This window comes from Peromyscus californicus, unplaced genomic scaffold, assembly GCF_007827085.1.
Source record: "Peromyscus californicus insignis strain IS unplaced genomic scaffold, ASM782708v3 Scaffold_15__1_contigs__length_86483966, whole genome shotgun sequence".
NCBI lineage: Eukaryota > Metazoa > Chordata > Mammalia > Rodentia > Cricetidae > Peromyscus > Peromyscus californicus.
The window spans coordinates 76,509,934-76,523,996 of NW_026294447.1; the positions used below are offsets into that span (position 1 = coordinate 76,509,934).

General features: G+C 47.9%; 1 protein-coding gene across 2 annotated transcripts in view; it reads right to left on the bottom strand.

The window, feature by feature from the left end:
* The window catches only part of Plekhh1 (pleckstrin homology, MyTH4 and FERM domain containing H1), a 53,223-nt gene extending 48,690 nt beyond the window's left edge, over positions 1–4,533 (bottom strand). Inside the window, exon 1 of one of the 2 annotated variants that reach the window (XR_008218514.1) lies at positions 4,315–4,533. The gene's annotated coding sequence lies outside the window, so the exon portion shown is untranslated. The remainder of the gene's footprint in view (positions 1–4,314) is intronic. The other variant, XM_052739468.1, reaches the window with a different exon arrangement.
* Positions 4,534–14,063: the final 9,530 nt, after the last annotated feature.

The window sequence follows — 14,063 nt, forward strand, 5'->3', positions numbered from 1 at the left end:
GATAAGCAGACGCACCACAAGAAGTAAGGAGACGAGCACAATAAATTCCCATGCGTCCCACCAGCAACAACAACCACCTCATCACCCCATGGCCACTCTTCTAAAATCTGTTCTCTTGCTTTTACTGGAGCCCAGAAGGCTGAGTTCCTGACAGATGGGCCAGATGATTGCCAGAGCCCTACCTGCTGTTCCGAAGCTCAGCAATCCCAGCCTTAGAGGCCCACAGGGGCATGCTAGAGGCAAGGGCTGCGGGTAGAAGAGGTTGTGGGGAAAAAGACCCAAGAACAGTTTGGTGACTTTGGACTCGGCCTGTAACCGGGAAAACATAAACTTGCCCTGGGATCTTCGGAGGCAAACTTGCGGATTTAGTCAGAAATACACAAGATGCTGAGATTTATTTAATTTAATTCAGCCAATTTTTGGTAATTCCTATTTGCAATACTGAAACGGTAATGCTGTTAAAGATCTCCGATCTTGCAAGCCTTCAAGTCTGGTCACTGCAGACCCAGGAAAACAATGCTTCCAATAACATTACCAGAAAGAAGGTAAGGAGAGCCAAGAAGAAAGAAAGAAAGAAAAAAAGAAAGAAAGAAGGAAGGAAGGAAGGGAGAGGAAGGGAGGGAGAGAGAGAGAGAGAGAGAGGGAGGGAGGAAGGAAGAGAAAGAAAGAAAAGGTAGAAAGAAAAGGATGATATAGCTTCTCCCTTCCAGAATGTGAGGACGTGGAGGGCCTATGTGACTTCAGTTTCTAAGGATGGACTGTCACCTACTATGAGTGAGTGCTGCTCTTTTGAAAGCCAACTGTGGGAAAGGAAGGTCTCCATGCCTCCTTCCGATGCACCTGGGAGGAGATGGTGAGCAGACAAGAGGATCCCTCTGATCTCAGCACTGCCCTCGGAGCAAACCAACAGTAAACACTCCACCTCTACTGGGTGTGGAAACACTCCACCTCTACTGGGTGTGGAAACACTCCACCTCTACTGGGTGTGAGCATCACCCTTCAGACAGCATTGAGGAGATAAAGGGAGAGCATGCCCTAGCCCTTGAGAACCTAAATATCAAAAAGAGAAACAGCATAGCACTCAAGATCCCAAGCTGAGGTCAAACCACATGGGTCAGAATACTGGCTCAGACACTGAATAATCCACCTGCTTAACTTCTCTGGTCCTCCGTTCCACTTTGAAATCGACAGCAATATTTGAAAACGAGAACAGTGATATCAGTCGAGACCTATGAAGCTGTCAACCTTTAACTATCTTTTTGACCATCAAAACAGCAATTTCAGGCTGGGCGGGGGGTAGTTCAGACCTGTAATCCCAGCACTCAGGAGGCTGAGGCAGGCAAACAGCCTCAAATTCCAGGACAGCCTGTGCTGGGGGGTGAGACTTTGTCTTAAACAAAGGTAATTTCATCCGGGTGTGGTGTCCTGTAATCTCAGGGCGTGAGAGCTGGAGGCAGTAGTAGACTAGTTCTAGGATAGCCCAGGCTCAGACGGTGAGGCCAGGGTGGGGGTGGGGGGTGCAGGGTGGGCAGCAATTCCAGGGCTGTGTGTACTTATGTGTGAGGGCCTGGGTTCAATCTATACCTGAGACAGCGGAAAAGAAGGGAGGAAGGGGTGGGGGGGAGACACTGAACAGAACTTCCTTGAAAATTGAAAAGAGTATTACCTAAGTCTGACCCCTGTTGTGTATATAAGCACCCAATACCTGACAGCTGATGTTGCGGCCTACAAAGAAAGCTGCAGTTCCCCGGGCATGTGAGGGTATGTGGTTCATGAACATGCTCTCTGCCATCCCCACATGGTCATTCTTAACAATTACATTGTCTTATTTTTCAATATTAAAAAAGAGAATGTAAGTGCACAGTAAGGCTCCTTCCCACCCCTCATACTTAGGCAGTAATTATTTTTCTAGAGCTACCCAGAGTACAGGCATTCATATACATGCTACACACACACACACACACACACACACACACACACACACACACACAGTCATAGCATGTATACATATAGTGTGTGTGTAGGTTCATGTATGTGCTGGTATCCTCAGAGGCCAGAAGGGGGCGCCAGATGGAAGGGAGTTGGAGTTACCATGGTTGTGGATGCTGGGAAACAAACTCAATCCTCTGCAAGAGCAGCAAGTCCTCTTAATTTCTACAGTCTGATACACGATCTTCAGGGTGCTTAACGGAAGAACTTTGAGCTCTTCCTCTCAGCACACATCCTTACCGTGTTCCCTAACCCCCAGGCTTTTCAAGAACCTTAATGCATTCTATTGTGAGGCCATTACATGATCTTACTTAAGAATCCCTTGTTGATGGACATTTGTTTCCAACCTTTTGCTAAAATAAACAATACTACAATGAATATTCAATGAAGGTGCCTAATTTTAAATGTATCAGTGTATATATGAAGGATAGTCCTAGCAATGGGATCATAGGATTAAGTAATGTACATTGTAAAGTGCTCTCCCCTGAGGCTCTCCTAATTCATACTTCGGCCAACAGTTAAGTGCCTATTCTCCAAATCAGACTTCAGCTTTTGGTTTTTCTCTCAGGGTCTTATTCTGTAGGTCTGTAGCCTAAGCTAGCCTGGAACTTGCTACATGGTAGACTTGTTTTTAAGCAGTGATCCCCCTTCCTGACCGTTCCAAGTACTGAGATTATAGGGGATGGGCCACCATGCCAGGCCACAATATCAGTTTGGAACCAGCTATCGGTAGAGGGCAAGACAGGGTTAGACAGCTTATTGGTCCACCCAGAGACTGCAGGGTGGTGGCTCAGCAGCAGCCTGCAGGGAGGGAGAGAATCCCTGCATATCTTAACATCCCTTAACTAAGGTCCACACGCATAACGCATTCTCCACCCTCTGAGGAGCACAGATTTCATACAGATGCACAGCCTTGTAGAGATAAAGAGAAAAATAGAGGGATGAGTAATGTCAGCACTAGAAAGGCAGAGCTGGAAAGAAAGAGAGAGGGAGGGGGGGAGAGAGAGAGAGAGAGAGGAAGAGAGAGAGAGAGAGAGAGAAAAGAAGAAGAAGAAGAAGAAGAAGAAGAAGAAGAAGAAGAAGAAGAAGAAGAAGAAGAAGAAGAAGAAAAGAAAAGAAAAGAAAAGAGGAGGGACGAGGAAGAGACAAACAGAGATAAAGAAATAAAAAAGACGAAAAGAAAAAAATACACCATGAATGAGAGAAACACACTTCTCTCCTATTGCTGGTGACTTTTTCAGCCAGAAGGGTAGCACATTATTTTAGGCTAATAGTTAATTTTCCTAAGTTTGGGACCAAAGAGTGAACAGTATCACAGCCCAGCTCTGAGTAGGTCCCCTAAGCAGCTAGGGGAGGGCAACGGACAATATCCCATTTGGAATCTAGACGGCTTAGATTTGAGTCTTGTCTCTACGTGACCTTTACAGTCTTTCACTATAACCTTGGGCAAGACACAGTTTTTCTGAGTCCTAGTTTCCTCCTCTACAGTGAAGGGTAAAGAAACGGATGAACTGAGTGACGGCTCCTTGCACCACACAGTGTCTGACACAGAAGACAGTCTAGAAAGTCTGGTGCTGAGGAATTGATAGCTATTCCATTGGGGAGTGGGGGCTGAAATTCAAATCAGGATCTTTCGAGCGTTCTCCTGGAACTGAGACTTTGTCAGTGTCAGGAAGTTTTATGAGGTGGATTCACAGTAGAAGCTGATGGAGACAAAATCCTGACAGGGAGGAAGTATGTGGAAGGAGCAACAGGGAGAACATTCTATTTCCACAGGAGGGTCTCCGCTGCCTCTGCCAGCCCTCCGTGGGAGACGTATTCCTAAGACTGCTAGGACACAAAGCCCCTGATGTCGCTCGGCGCCCAACCTGTGCTCTTTTCTGCTTGGCCGACGTGTCACTAGGGGAGTCCAGCCTGGTGCCTAAGACTCCTAGGAGAGACACCCAGAAATCACATCAGAAACAACCGAGGACGAGGTGCTGAGCGTGGAGCGGAAGGGTTGAGAGCGGCGAGCCCCGGGGGGTGGAAGGAAGCCCGCGCGTACGTCCCGGGGGCCCTTCCCAGGAGCAACTGGATCAAGCCGGTCCCAGATGGCAGGACCTCCCGCGGGGAGGCTCGTCACCGCCTCCCAGTGCGGGTGTCCCGGAGCTCCGGGTGGCCTGCGCCTGTCCCGCGGCTCCCAGGTAGGGAGGCACCTGCTCCGGAGTCGCCCTCCCCGCCGCCGCGAGCAGTCAGCCCAGTCCGCCCCGGGGCCGAACGCCCACTCCGGGCGGCACACCCCCCCACCGGCCCTCCCGGCCCGCCCCGATCCCCGGGGCCGCTCACCTGAGCGAGCTGCCGGGAGTCCCGCCGCGACCCCGGCCACCACGCGCGCCTCTGCCCCGCAGCGGCTCCAGCCGGCTCCCCGGTGGCCGCCGGGTCTCCGCTCCCCGGCCGCAGGGGTCGCGGTGGGCGTGGCGGGCCGAGGTCGGACCAAAGGAAGGTCCCCGGGAGCTCCGCACAAAGCCCGGCTGCAGCGCCGCGCCCGCTCTGTCCGCACCGCGCTCGGCGGGCAGCTCGCGGCCAGGCACAGGAAATGACCTCAGCAGCCGCAGCCTCCCACCGCGGGGCGCGGCCGGGGCGGCCGGGAGAAGGCTGCGTGCCGCCACCCCCCCCCCCACCCCCAAAACAGCTGGGACCCTCGCGGGATGCTCACAAGACCCGACCCTGCCCCTGGAAGGAGGTCCCAGCGAGTGGCTAACCACCTGTAAGAAAGTACCGCCTGGTTGTTGGGCGCAGTCCGTAGAGCTGGTTTGTAGTTTGGAGGAGGACGGAGGGAGCGTGTCCCTACAGCTCGCAGGAGAACTTGTTGGCTTGTGTATGTATTATCTGTTTTAAAGGCGACGGCCAGGGAGGCAGAAAGGCAAGCAGCCCTTGTTGCAATACCTTAACTCACACATCCAGAGGGTATGGGACACTTGATGCAAGTGAAGGAGCCTAGCAAAAGAGCTGGGAAGGATCTGCTTTGGAATACTTCTTTTGACTGGGTTCTGTTCCCAGCACCGGTAAAGAAAAGACACAGACCTGGCTTTCCCAATTCCATAGACTGAACAGAAACAAAACACCCCCAGAGCCTGATTCTCCAAGTGGGTGCTGAAATAGTCGCTCCAGGCCCCACAAAGAAAAGTCCCTGACCCCACCCCAGGTTTAAATCTGAATCTGGGGATGGGAGGGGAGCCGGGGAATTGCCCTCCTCAGGCATTCTCGTGCACAATTTTGAAAGCTCAGGCACTGAGGAACGCAGTTAAACTGGGTGGGCGCAAGTGGCTTTATAGGCAAGACCTCCGGGTTTTGTAAAGGGCAGACTCATCCATTCACTTTGAAGAAGCAATCGTGAGTGTAAGGTGAATTTCAATACAGAGAGCTAGCAGTAGAAACCAGATCTTTCTCCCGTCGGGTCCTTTGTCTGGCAGATCAGCCCTACCCGAATACAACTACTGTCATTATGTATCTATTGTGTTATATACACATATTCATTTATATGTTCATGTGCATTTGTCTATATCCATGTATATGTGTTTACAGTCTACTTTTAACACTTATTAAGCAGCTCTTCTTTTCACCTCTCCCCATTCTCTTTTTTATTAATTAATTTTTTTCATTTATTTTACATCCCAACCACAGTTTCCCCTCCCTCCTCTCCTCCCTCCCCACCCCCTGCCCCCACCTCTGGTCTATCCCCCTCCTGTCCTCTCTTTCTCTCTTTTGACACAGGATCACACTATGTAGCCCTGGCTGGTCTGGAACTCACCCTGTAAACCAGCCTGGCCTTGAACTCATGGAGGTCTGCCGGCCTCTGCTTCCAGAATGCTGGGACTGAAAAAACGTGGGCCACCCCATCCAACTTCCTTTTTACTCCTGTCCTTATCGTTGTTGACACAAAGCGTGATATGTTAATGCGCTTATCTTTGTAATGACGAACATTCAAACTTTCGATTGCTTGATGTTACAAGTGACCGACACTGAAAGCTGGAGCTGAGAGGTGGGAAGAATGTCACCTTGGCCTCAATGATCCCTTAGGGCACCCTTGAAAGATGAGGATGAAATCCAGTCTGAACCAATTTGGCCCCTTGGTAATGGCGGAATTCTGGTACTAGCAGCAATGGAACATGAGCGGAGGCCACGTGTAGTTTTACACATTCCTACAGGTGAGATATTTAAAATGTCGGAGACCAAATTAGCTAAATGTTGGAGTATCGGCAAGCAGGCACAAAATAGCCACCTACCTTACTTCAAGGCAGGCTGACAGTCAGCCTGCTCTGATTCGTTCAAGGGCAGCAGGGCCCAGATAATCGTCCTGGCTGATTCGGTGTCATGAAAACCACTTATTTTACGAAGGAAAGATTATTTCTAGTATCTCTCAAGCACATTAAGGCCTTGGGGATAGGTTTTGATGGCCTTTGAAGTGCTTATGTAACCAAGCTCTGGAGTGCAGGTTTGAGATTAGAGCACTTCAGATGCTACCCCCACTTCTAGGGGTAGAGAAGGAGTCTGTTCTCGTATACACACGCTACAAGGCTGAGGTGGGAATGTTGACTAAATCCATACAGAGTCAGTGTAATAGTATCTGACTCTGGGCTTAGTTTCCTGGACAGCACTGTGGCAAAGAAGAGAGACATCAGTTCAAGTCCATACTTTGTCACTTTGGTGGCCATGTGATCTTGCTAGATTTTCTCTGTTAATTCTTCTTTTGTAAAGTGTTGTTAGAAGTAAATTCTTTAGAAAGAATTAATTGAGGGGCTGGAGAGATGGCTTCGAGGTTAAGAGCGCTTGCACTCCTTCCAGAGGACCTGAGTTCAATTCTCATCACCCACATTCTCTAGTGGCTCACAACCGCCTGTAACCCCTGCTTCCAGGAATGCAACACCCTTTTCTGACCTCCTTGGGCACCCATACACATGGCATACACACACACACACACACACACACACACACACACACACACACACACACAGCCATAAATAAAAATGAAAAGAAAATCTGAAAGAACTGAATGAGATAATATGATATTTGACATTTAGCAGGTGACCTATGCATGGTAACGTCTGTTATTCAATCTTTGAACAATATTTTCTGGAGGTCAGATGTTTACCAGACACTCTACTGGGTCTGGGGTGGGAGGGTGTAAAGATGGTCAAGACAAGCAAACTGCTCTTAAAGAACAGGACTGCAATCCCTGTCTCTCCTGGATGGAGAAACAGAACTCTAGAATTACAGAGTGATCAACAAGTCACCTCCTCATGAGACTGCCTGTCTTCTCTGATCAGGGTTCCAGGCTGCGAAGACCACACCCCTTGTTTCACTAAAACCTCCGCAAATCAAAGTAGCCCTCCTTCTGCCTGCTTCTTTTAGAAGAAGAATAGAGAGGGGCGTGCAGAGGAGAAAGGGGAGAGGAACCCAGACTTCTAAGAATGGGGAAGTAGGGATAGTCCTGATCTGACCTCCACCTCATAGCCAGGGGTAGAGCATGGCAACCCTTAGGGAAGTCAGGAGGTCATTTACTGCTGAACCTTTGGGAGCAGCTAGGGGAATGAATTATGGGTTGAGCCAGAGAAGTCTGAGGTCACCATCATAAGGGGGGTTAGAAGGGCAGTGATTGGGCATGAAGAGAAGTGTCAGACTGAAGACCTGGGGGTGCGGGGGAGTATGAATAAATGTTGAAGGCAGATGAGCAAAAGGTATCCTAACTTCCAATATTCCCTTTTCTTCCATCTACTCGTTCAGCTCTTCACCAACACATACAACTTAACTACTTGCTATTTTCCAAGCATTATGCTAAGAAGACACATGTCACCCAGTGAACTCTGGGTATAGACTTTAGAGCTCCGTATGCTGGCCCTAGACTCTTGGCTATTCCCAGCAGGGTACACAGGATGGACCTGGCCTCATAACTAGCTACACATGACCTGTGGAGCCTGGCAGAGGATGGGGAAGGCAGGGCTTTTCCTCTGTAGAACAGGAATCAGTTGCTTCCTAAAATGGTATTTAAAAGGCAGAGATCAAAGGCCTGTCCTCGAGTCTGGCATATTATAAGCATGTACGAACTGTTAGTGAATTTAGTGAATGAAAAGCAAGCCTGAAGGAATGAAGGCAGAAAGGACTAGCATGATGCCTAAAGGTAATGAGAAAGAATGTGATGGGAAGGGAATCTGGTCAAGGAAGACCCCAATGAGTGAATAGACAGAGTCCCAATCCTACTTCACATTATAACATCCCAAGAGCGCTGATTAAAACCATAGATTCCAGGTCCCAACCCTGACCTTTTGAATCAGCAGGCCTGGGGGTGTGTAGGATGCTGTGTTTTCTCTTTCTTAGGACCTGTCTGGTATCTGTATTGACTAGTAAGGCATACATCATATTCTGACATTTCTGTGATTGCCTCAGAGAATAGCAACTCCAGAGGGAAACACAGGGTAGAACGGATATAATTACAACATTATGTCAATGCAAAATGATCTGCTGAGCGCAGCTGTGGACAAGAAGGAGCCAGGCAGGGGCAGCCCAGTGGACTGAGAACAGAAGAAAGGGAGAAGGGAAGCTGAGTTGTGGGCTAGCGCTCAGAAAATGAGGGTCAGGAGAATCTGGCTGGTTCTAGATCATTGTAGAGCTTGCATCACGGTTTTATGTGGTCTTGTTTCTCTATCAGTGTTCATCAATAATGAAAACAGTGGCTGTTCATATCCATTGGGGGAGGGATGAGCTGGCAGGGACCAGTTCTAAGTGGATGTCAGGTTCTCCAGCAGAGAAGCCCGTCTGGGGAGAGACCCTAGGGATCTAAAAGAAGCCAAGAAAACTCAAGTCAATGACAGAGCTGGCCGTGGTCTTTGGCTCCTTTTCAGTGGTAAATATATGGCAGCATCGAGTATATGAGTTTCCAGAGGGCACCATGTAATCTCTGGAATCCCACTTCCAGAATCTAAATTGCTGCCTTAGCACTTAGCTTAGTTCTTGGCACTTAAAAAAATGCTCACCAGATGCTGACCCCTCTTATCTGTTCAGCTGATGACAGACACAAGCTGAAGAAGTCATCTTTCTCTCTCTCACCCCCTACCTCACCAACTCAACTCCACGTCAGCCTCCACAAGCTCATCTGGGATAACAGTGCAAGAGGTCTGGGGAAGGAGGGTTCTGATTTCACATGTTCAAGTCATGTTCGCTGCACATCCACTCTGGGCCAGGAGAAGGAGAGTGTGGAGCACAGCCCAGTCCCAGGCAGCTGGCCTTGCAGGATCTCACCATGCTCTCTGGCCTGCCCTCCCCTGAACCCCTGTTTTCTCCAACAGGAAGAGCCCTATGATCTGGGGTGGGGACTTACACAACACACAGGGCTGTGTGTACCAGTTCCTGCTCAGACTCTCTGTTGTGACCTGTGGCTAGCCCCTCCAAGTCCCCATGCCTCTGTTCACCTGTGAAACCAAAGCAAGGCTTTGATGGCTCCTGTCCTAATTGAGATGGACACTTCAGGAGGGCCAGGGTCTGGGAGGGACACAAAACACCCTGCTTACTAGTGTGAGAATTACCAGATGGGAATCAAAGCCATGTCACTAAACATACCTTGGACACAGCCAGGGCACCGAGAACAAGGGAGACTCGCTCTGATTTTCTCATTGAGAAACATGTATTTACTGCATGTTCCTCCAGGTTTCTGCTAAGTGATTTTTTTTTTCAGAGCTGAGGACCGAACACAGGGCCTTGCGCTTGCCTAGCAAGCGCTCTACCACTGAGCTGAATCCCCAACCCCTATCTGCTAAGTGTTTTATAAGGCCTTTGATTAAGAACATCAGGAAGGAAAACAAGGAAAAACATTCTGAGGAGTGATCTTAGTTCTCACAGTTCTCTAGGCCTGAAGCCGCTTTTATCTCCATTTTATGAGTAAGCTGAACTAAGGGGGCAGATATGCAGCCAAACCAGGCCTCAAGCCCTGCTCTGCCTGACCCATTCCAAGGAACGTGCCTTTAGTCACTCTCGGGGCCTACCTCAGGGGTTGACAGGTCTGGTCACGCTGGTTTAGTCAGAAGCCAACAGGGCGGCTATCTCCTTCATCAGGTCACGACTTAAGCCGCCACATTCTCCACTCATCAGCCTCAAGCCTTCCTGGACCCTCGGCCTGCTGCTCCTGGTGATCACCTCAGATCTAGTCTGTCTTCCCTCTTCTGAGCATGACCCAGAGGGAAATGAGAGGCTATCTCCCAGTGCCATCTAGTGGCCACCGTGGCCTGTGTGATCTCCCAAAGGCCCCAGAGCTCCAACACTCTGACTCCTAGCCCTGCCAAGGGCCAGATCAGTTCCCTTTTGATGTGACCATGGTGTACTTACATCACCTTCAAACACAGACGGGAGTGGAGCTTTAGGCGCTGCTTAAAATGCAGGTGTTTTATTTTTTTAAAAAAAAAGTCTCATGTGGCCCATTTGGGCTCAAATGACTTTGAACTTTTGATTATCCAGTGTATACCTCCTGAGTGCTTCCTCGGTTTATGTGGTACTAGAGATTGAATCCAGGGCTTCGTGCATGCCGGGAAGGCACTTTACCTACCGAGCCACATCCTTAACTGGAAGTGAAGACTTTTAAAAAACTCTCTCTATTGTCCCTACTCTCCCTACTCCTCTACCTTTTTTTTTTTTTTTTTTTTGGTTTTTTGAGACAGGGTTTACTCCGTGTAGTTTTGATTACCTGTCCTGGAACTCACTCTGTAGACCAGGCTGGCCTCGAACTCACAGAGATCCGCCTGCCTCTGCCTCCCGAGTGCTGGGATCAAAGGCGTCTGCCATCGCCGCCCGGCTCTGCCGATCTGGGGATTGAACTACGCCTCCATGCTCCCACCATGACACGGACTGAACCTCTGAAACCGTAAGCAAGCCACCTCAATTAAATGTTTTTCGTATAAGAGTTGCTGTAGTCATGGTGTCTCTTCACAGCAATGAAAACCCTAAGAAATACACATAACACAAAATTGAAGATAAATCTTTAAATTTTTTTAAAAAATTGAACATGGAGTGTCTAGATGCCTAGGCTCTGAGTTTCTTAGTTCAAGTCCAGAAGAGACATACCACTGCTTCCCTTTTGAGGCAGCACGGCCATCAGGTAGATAGCAGACAGACCCCCACACTTACAGAAGGAGGTTGTAGGTGGAGCAGAACAGGCAGCTCCCTAGGCCGGCACTGTTCTTGGGGTGACCCAAGTCAGCCGCTTCTTTCAAGTCCTCCTCAATGCACCATGTTCCACTGGGGAATGCTCAGGTGCCTTCCAGGGTGTTCTGATCCTGAAAACAGGTTTCCTGGACATAAGAGTGCATACTTTTGTGGACCCAGGGTCTCCAGGACAAAGGACACTCGTGTGAAAACTGTGATTCACTGGAGAAGCAAAATTTTCAGTGTTGAAATAAACCCATTGCAATACTGAAAATAAGTTTACCTAAACGTATTTGCTACGCATGCCCATCAAATGGTAATGGACATGCGCAGGAATGTATCTAAGACCAGAGCTTCTGTAAAAGGAAGATGACAATTTTTTCTAGGGTCTTTATCTTAAACCTCTGCTTTCACTGACATGTTATTTTGTGATCATTGTGCCCTTTCTTGAGCCAGATCCATTGACTATTTCCCATACATCATGTGTTTAGATACTTTCTGTTGCTGTGATATCACATCATGAACCAAGACAACTTATAGAAGAAAGCATTTAATTGGGTTTACAGTTTCAGAGGGTTCGAGTCCGTGGCGGCAGAGCAAAAGCATGGTAGCAGGGACAGCTGAGAACTCGCAGCTTGAAACTGCAGGCAGGAGGCAGAGAACACACTGAGACTGGCAGGAGTCTTTTGAAAACTCAAAGCCTGCCACCAGTGTGACACGCCTTCCCCAACAGGGCCACACCTCCTAATCCTTCCCAATCAGTTCCACCTACTGGGGACCAAGTATTCAAGCATGTGAGCCTATGGGGGCCGTTCTCATTCAAACCACCATATCATGTTAAGAGAAGACGGAGGGATCTCCTTAGTATTTATAACAGCAATAAGAGCAAAATGAAGGGAAGGGGAAGGATGCAAACCTTCAATTGTAGCCTAGTAAATAAATATTATTATGGTGATTCAACTAGAAAATAAAGACCATATAGTATTAAAATTTAAGGTAAAAGATTATATTTATTGATATGGGAAGATTCATTACTCAATGCCATGTGAAACAACTTCTTTAAAAGTATGTAGAATAAAAAAAAGAGAGAGAAAAGGCCTAGAAGAATGGCTGAGCAGTTTGGAGTGTTTATTGCTCTTGTGGAGGACCTGGGTTCAATTCCCAGCACCCATACGGTGGCTATAAGCATTGCAACTCCAATTCCGGGGAACCCAGCACCCTTTTCTGACCTCCCAAGGCACCAGGCATGCATGAGGTGCATAGATATACATGCAGGCAAAACATTCATACACAAAAAATAAAGTAAATAAATGTAAAATAAATGGAGTTGGGGAGGGGAATGAATATGATCAAAGTGCATTGTAATAAATTCCCAAAGAATTAAGTAAAATATTTAAAAATAAATAAAAGTATATAGAATATGATTTATAAGCATATATGGAAGACCCCCCCCCCCAAACACACATACCCATAATGTTATGATGGCTTTTCTTTGGATAAAGAAAGTTCAATATAAGCCCCCCGGTGGTGGCACTCAGGAGGCAGAGGCAGGTAAATCTCTTGAGTTTGAGGCCAGACTGGTCTACATTGGGAGTTCCAGGAGGGCCAAAGCTACACAGAGAAACCCCATCTGGAAAACAACAACAAAAAATTCAATATATATATTTTTTTTAGTTTATGTTTTGTTCTTTTCTACATTATATAAACATTTTACAAGAAGCATGAATCATTTTTCTAATAAAAGCTACTAAAATGTTTAAGAAGTATTGATCTCGTGAGTAAGGGAGAAAGCTGAGATTCAGGGAAGTTGACAACCAACTCAATAAAGCCACAGCCTCCCTGTCCAAGAGCAAATGCGGCCCCATCCTTCAGGTTTAGCGCCAGCCCTTTACGTCCTGTCTCCAGCTGAATGAGATACTGGAGAGGAATATGGCAACAGGGACCCGGGGGAGTTAGGAATCAATTTTAGGTCAGAGGGGACTCACATGCCTCTAATATTGTGTGGATCCCCTATTATCTCTTCAAAGCAATTAAACTATGACCACAACAGCATTACCGGGTTCCTATTATACACTGTGTTCTTGTGGTCTGGCCGCTGCCCAAGGACTAAAGAAGCAGCAGACACAAGTCTGGGGACAGAGTTAAGCTGGCCTTTTCTTTCTAATCCGAGTCCATCTCACGTCTCACCAGGGAAATGCTCTTTTCAGCCCCTTTCTGCACTTGAGAAAAGAAGGAAGCCAGTGCTGGTTGGGTGTGGCCCAGAGGCCTAGCTTACAGAGGTTCTGGGGAATAGCACAGCCAGTGGTTTCTAAGGAGGAAGTCTTGAATCTGTCTCCCTTGTCTGCCTCTTGTCACCCTTTATAACCACCCATATTTGTCCTTACTCCTCACCACCTCCAGCCCCCTGATTCCCTCGTGGTCCTTCCTTTGATCTTAGTGCCAGAGTGTCATCAAGCTCAATCCAGCAGTTAGGGTAGGGGTTGGAGCCCACAAGGTCTAGTGTGTTTCTAGAACATGAATTTAGATTGAAATGGTGAAAAATAAAGGATGTAATGAAATATTAACAGTCTCTCATACATCCTGGAGAACACCAGGTGGTCCTCGCGAGCCATTGAACAAGCCATTGGTTCTGTTTGGTTATTTCGAGGCAGTCTCGTGTAACTCAAGCCGACTCTAGCTGGGTGTGTCTCCAGAGCTGATTTTGAATTTCTTTAAAAAAATTGTTTTGCTTTAAGTGATTTTGTGTATGTGTTGTACGCATGAGTGTACACTTTTGTATGTGTGAGTGCGGGTGCACGCATGCTGTGGAGCATGTGTGTAGGTCAGAGGGCAGGCTTTGGGTTTGAGAGAGGAGCTCTTGGCTGCTCCATACATTGGAGCAGCTAGCTGTCACACTCCTGGAGGTT